Below are 6,652 nucleotides of genomic sequence, written 5' to 3' on the forward strand. Positions count from 1 at the left end.
GCGAGGAGACAGAGGCTTAACAAGCAGCGACGCACACACACACATACACACATGCATACAAATGCTAAAACACTTGAGCGGAAAAGCGCCGCGAGTCTCAAGCGTTTCAGCGCGTGTCGAAGCAGAAAGTGTGATTTTGTCGACAGACGGCCTGGCTGATTAGCTGGCGAAACAAACGGTAAATAACACAGGCAAAGCGGCAGACAGCACATCAAACGCTGCCGGCACACAATTCAGTATTTATTTATTTGTTTCGTTATTATGTCACTAGCGTTTCTTTGATATTTACATCTTCAACAGCGCAAATCGCCTAACAAACACTTGAAAAACCTTGCGCTTCAAAGCGCACACACACACCCACGTATACAGAAACTCTGTCTGTCTGAAAGTTACAAAACGTTACTCGACTCGTTGGCGTATTGGCTACCGCACGCGTTCGCTGCCCGTTTGATTCTGCCGTGCTAGACATGGCGACGCTACTTTAAAAACCCAACAAGTCCATATCCTTTCGTGCGTCGACATTGGCGGCGAATTCGCGCCGAAAGCTGTGCTGCACGGCGAATTCAGCGCACGAGCTGTGCGTCGTTCGTGTCAATCGGGCGCTCTCAACTTCATTTCGTACACGCCGCACACTCTCTCAAGGCCATTCGGCTGCTGTCAACTTGACAAATTCGACTCCGCTTTTTTCATCGCACATTCCCTTGCACACTGACTTTCTTTGTGTTTTTGTGGCGCTTGGTTTTTGTGTTAATTTTTCGCGTGTTGCATATTTGTTTTTGTGCGGCTTTTCGTGCTTAACTGCACTTTGTTTCCTTCCTTTCTGGCTTTGTGTGTGTGTGTGTGTGAGTTTCTTATATTTATTGCTTTTTGCTACCTTTTGTTATTGCTTTTGTTGTATGCTTTTCATTTGGCACTGTCATCTCAACGTTCAGCTGTTTTTCTACAGCTTTTTTGCAAACCTTTTTATTATTCTTTACCTCTAATAACAAATATATGTGCGTCCACATGTTGCAGTCACACACATTTCTAATTGTAATTTCGGTCATCACGCTGGCGTTGGCTTCCACCCGCTCGCTGCCAGCAACGCATTCTTTCATTTTCGTTTTTAATTTTCTTGCTTTGACTGCCATATTGCCAGGTTGCTACAATATGAGCTCATATGTGCGTGCTTTTAATTCCTTTCCCTTCCATATATTAGGGCGAAATTTCATTTTTGCTCAGCTCATGTCAGCTGCTCGCTTTTTGTTTCTGTTTTCGTTGCCTTCACTGGAAATGTCCTGTCAACGGCAATGACACTAGCTTCGAGCATATTTCTTTCAACGAATTTTCTTTCTCAAACAAGCGGGACGGACTTGTGTGGAAGTGCCTTTAAAGCAAACTCATGAAATGCATATGATCCCCTGTATGCATATCTTCGTCTGTAAGCTAGTTGCTAAAGCTAGCGTGTTTATGAAAAACATGTGAAATATAAATGAAAAAGCAAGCAGAAATGAAACCTCATTTTCTGTTAAAGACACGTGTACTGATACACTTAGAATGAACCTGTTAAAAAAAAACACATATGTTATAAAAAGTAGTTATTGAAGCCAGTATGCATACATAGCCTCGGTTAATTGAGTTTAGATGAATAATTGGTAAAGTTGAGTCAAAGAAAAGGCAGCTATGTCCAATTTTTTATTCTGCTAACTTTCGATGCAATTACCATGGTTAGTCTCGTCCTTAGATTTTTTAATATTTTTCAAGTCCGAAACTCAAAAGAGAAGCTTAGAGCACATACCATAATATAATAAAAAAGCATAGTCTTTTTAACTCCAGTCAATGGAGTTCGATTGAACAAACATCCATTTATCATTTAACGAAGATATAAACTATTTGTATATAAATAAAACCTATATTCAGAAAAAATTTTATATATCCTTCAAATAATTTCTTTTTTTTAATATTTTTTATACTCATAGTACACGTTGCTCATATTCTCATTATTTTATGCCGTTAACGGTAGTTTCTTGGAGCTAAGATTAATCGATATAGATATTAAGTTAAATTATCACTGATCAAATTTGACTCGGACTGGTTCATGTAAATTGCGGGCGCAAATCAACTCAACTTCATTGTTAATGAAGATAACATCGAAAAAGTTAAAGAAGCAATGCTCGAAAATTGTTGCATTGTAATCAGAGATATAGTAGAGGATCTCAACATTTCTTATGGATCAAAACAACACATTTTGGTTAATGTTTTGGGTATGACGTGTGTCAAGGTTAGACTCGTACCAAAAGACCTGAATCTTAGCTGACAACTTCTAGTTAACTCTTCTATAGTTTTTCCAAATATTTAGATTATTAAGCGAGATATCTGCATGCAACTGAGTAAGCTTAAGCCTATGCTAACTTGATCTAAAATAATATTTGGTTGTAGCTGTAATTAACTATTTCGATTTGCCCTTGATTACTCTTCACTGGTGCATAGAGCCTCAACAAGGTTTCGTCGTCTCCGACCGTTGAGGACTATGTTCTTTTTTCCGTACCAAGAGATTTTTACATCGTTTTTACATTCTATTTTGAATTGATATCGACTTCTGCTTGAGAGTGTCATCTATCCAGCGCCGTTTTCTGCGCTTTGTTTGCTACAGTACGGGTTCCCCTTTTGACAGTCTCTATAGCACCCAGTTACTTATAGGTTTAAACCAGAATATTCTGCAGACACAAGAACTTGATGAGTTCTTGGAGTTTAAACTTCTTTATTTTAATGTTTTAAGTTGAATTGAGTTTGTAATTAACAAGCAGTACCTTTATCTGTCATATAGACATAGCACTCAGCATTTTGAAATCTTACGGATCTTTTTCGGTTTTACTTTGTAAAATGATTTGTATTTTTGTCTTCTCATAACGTGCAATCGATTAAAAATATACGGTCAACAAACTGTCGGAGTTATGGGCATTTTATAGAAAGGGCCCTCTAATAAGCTTAATGTAGATATCTTCTAAGCCACTAAAGCTTAGAGCAAATCCTATAAGGGCCCTTAACGACAGTGCGAAAATGGATGAAATCGGTTTTTAACTCCGCCCTCTTCCCATATAACGGTTTTGTTAAAAAATACTAAATGCGCGATAAATCAATAACTTAATGCTTCAGAGACCTTAAATTTTACACCCGTGATGGAACGAAAAAGCTTTATAAGAGCCGATGTCCAATTTAGACTACGGGCGTGGCACTGCTCACAAATCTGAGTGAAAATCCAGATCTAAGGACCGGACCTACTCGATTTCATCCAAATTTGGTGAGTAATATTATTCTGACATGCCTACATTACAGTGTGGCAAAATAGGCAAAATCAGATAAAAACCACGCCTATTTCCCATATAGCACAATGTTAAATTCCATATGATTTTTTGACTCTCCAGTATACCAACCATGAACCAATTAATGTGTCCGGATAAAACACACGAATAGTGCTCTCAAAGTATTTCTACTTACGCCCAAAAATTGTCTAAATCGGACCGTAACTCTTTAGGAACACAGACGCCAAATATGTGAACCCCAGTGCGTATCGCTGACTTTTTAATGAAAATATCGGCCAATCTGTGAGATATATTATTGAACATCGAAGAAAATACTTCTTTGATAATAATATACTTTTGTGTCAATAATAGGTTGAACCGAATCAGTACTTTCCTTAGCCTCAATTAACCTAATATAAAAATTTTTGAATTTCCAGTTGACTTTGTAGCACATATATCGGCCAATGTTGGAGTTATTGTATTGAAATTGAGAGAGCGTATTTTTTTTAATAAGAGTGTATATTTGTGCCTAAAATGGATAAAATCGAACGAAAACTAGCCTTAGCCCCCATATAACTAATATTCACGATTTTGAAACGTTTGGCTGACCTTACTCTATATATATAATAATATATGCTTTGCTTATATTTATATAATTATAAAATTGCTTGAAAATAAGTTCTAAAGTATACTTGAGCAATTTCAAAAAATTAATGCAATCAGCACTTTCATTTCTCAATCAATATATTCTATATAATGATTTCCAATTTTCCACCTGACTTCAAAACGTTTAAGTTGGTCGAAATGTGTGATATTTTAAATAAACTAAGTAGGCACGTTTTCTTAAAACTTATAAAATTATACATATTAATTCATCGCTCATTATAGATGAATTGGTCTTGGTCTGAACCTCATATCCCTAATATAATGAATTCCGCACCATTGGTTGACGTTTTTCATATAAACTCAATATATTAACTTTAACCTCTTCGGTTGAATTTATAGCACATATATTATAACTCATTTGAGAATGATTTAATAATTAATAGTAAAATATAGTTATAAAACTAAGGGAGACAATGACCTTTAAAATAAGTTAATATGATACCAAATTTGATTGTAATCCCTTCACGATTTCTTCGATCAATGAATTTGACCCCTTTCACTACATCTTTAAACATTGCCAACACCTCAAGGTATGTCCCCGATTTTGATCTTTCTAAGTTACAAGAGTATAAAATATTCGGTTCTACCCGAAATTAGCACTTCCTAACTTGTTTCTAAGGGATTTCATATATTGGCTAGATGCTTTATATTGAAATATAGGTACATTATATTTTAATGGAAATGATCTTTAATTATTTTTCTGATGTATGTAAGCTCTAGGTCTTAGAACAGCGCTATTAAATAAAAAAAAAAACTGAACGTACTTTTCTGACTTACTTCGAAAACAACTCAATATACAACATTATATATATATTTTCTGTTAAGTTGTTTGTTTTGAATCCGAAACTACTTGGCAACAGAATAAAAGCAAATATTACTTCCACCAAAATATGTAAGCCAATAAAGGAATTCTATGCACTGACAGACATTACTAAAACTGTTACTTAAACGCACCAACCCATTCGCATACGCACCCTCTTTTCTACAAGCCTTTATCAGATGTATAGGAAATCTTCATGCTATCGATTGCAATCACTTTTTGGCTCCAGCGAAAGCATTACGCAGCAAATGGCCGCATCATCTAGGTCAGCCACCTATACTTATTCACAGCTTTTGCTTCTATTTTGTTAATTCTTTTTCGTCTTTAGCTGAAACTGTTTAACAAATGATGTACTTAGCTCAGTTTACTCAGCATTCGACGGCTGCCGCCACTTTTTTCGCATATCATCTTTTATTCATGCTGCCACTTTTTGTTATTTTTCGATTTTTTATTAAATTTTTACTTATCTATCTTTACTCAATGCCGCAGCAGGAATGTTAGCATTTTTGTTGCTGTTTTCTTTTCTTTTTTTCGCAATCAAAGTCACAGCCATTTTGTGTTAAAACAAATGTGCCGCCATTAAACCGTGCATTGCGTGTAAGCAATAAGCCACGTGGGTAATTTATCAAATGCATGTAAGTTTGCTATCTATTTCAATTTAGATTGAAATTTTAATGAGCCGGTTTTTTTTTGATCGTAGGCTATATTGATGTTGGTAAATAATTACCTTTATTCAATGATATTTATAACTAGAATGTGTATAAATAAAAAGTTGAAATGCAAAGTAGAACATATTGAATTGAGACGAGAAGTAGGAAATGATTGTCATTGTTTACAATAAAGGTTGAGTTGTGAACTTCGAAATATGTCATATCACATGTTGTGATAGTCTAACAGACTATTCTCCAATAGGACGTTTTTTCTTCTGCCTTTAACTTTTAATACCAGAGGTGTTTGAGTGGAGCAGTAGATGTAATTATAACTGATCAAATATTGTTTCCTGATCTGCCAAAAAATAAATTAGAGTTCAAAGAGAGTTAACACATACCACAAAGAAAACATAATGTTTATTTATAGACATAGTTACAGGAAACAAATTAGGCAAAATAGCTATAGTTTTATTAATATATACAAAGAAATTATCAAGATGACAACACGAGTTGAAAACCGGTGACTGCCTGTCCGTCAGACCGTTTGAGCTGTAATATGAGTGAAACTTAAAATATTTTGATATCGGATCAACTAACTAAGCCGTAAATTAAGATAAAAAAAAGTGTGAGCGAGCTCAAAGCTTGTGTTGCAGCTCTGCTGTCGGAGTGAGTGTTGACAGAGGCTACACTTCGGAGCAATATATCCACTACTATCTTATATATAGCCACCGCTGCTTGAAAAACGTTACAGAGATTCGGTAGCCTAAAACTATGCTTGACGGAGAGATTTTTACAGAAAACACCTCCTTAAGCACATTCTCTTTAAGCTTTAAAAAATCCGTGAAAACTTTCACTGCGTCTCTTCTTACGCAACTTCGCCCTATTTAAATACATATCTCTCGTCGATATGTGTGTAGAGATATGTAGAAAGAAGTCATCTAAACAAAATGAAGAAATAATATTGTATATAGTAGGTCTTTTTCTGTCGAATCTAGTATCACATTATTCTTGATATTTATTTATTTTTATTATTTATTTTTTTAATTTTTATTATTACGAACGACAAAAAAATAACTTCATTGAACAAATTTTATACGACCAAATGCAGTTCATAGTTATTTATCTAAAAAAGAAAAATTATTTTTTTCATCAAAAGGAAGTTGAATAGAATTGAAATAGCGAAAAACACAAATTTTTCGAATCCCTATTACCAAAATTCGTTACTAAATTTTTGC

The 6,652-nt window shown here is 34.8% G+C and overlaps 1 protein-coding gene across 5 annotated transcripts in view; it reads right to left on the bottom strand.

The window, feature by feature from the left end:
- LOC106614382 (uncharacterized) overlaps window positions 1-466 on the bottom strand; it is a 100,385-nt gene extending 99,919 nt beyond the window's left edge. For 2 of the 5 annotated variants that reach the window (XM_036376130.2, XM_036376126.2), the window contains exon 1: window positions 290-466. The gene's annotated coding sequence lies outside the window, so the exon portion shown is untranslated. Of the gene's footprint in view, window positions 1-51; window positions 268-289 lie in introns of those variants that run through there. The other 3 variants (XM_036376129.2, XM_070109530.1, XM_036376127.2) reach the window with 3 other exon arrangements.
- Window positions 467-6,652: the final 6,186 nt, after the last annotated feature.

Source organism: Bactrocera oleae, chromosome 5 (assembly GCF_042242935.1).
Source record: "Bactrocera oleae isolate idBacOlea1 chromosome 5, idBacOlea1, whole genome shotgun sequence".
Lineage (NCBI taxonomy): Eukaryota > Metazoa > Arthropoda > Insecta > Diptera > Tephritidae > Bactrocera > Bactrocera oleae.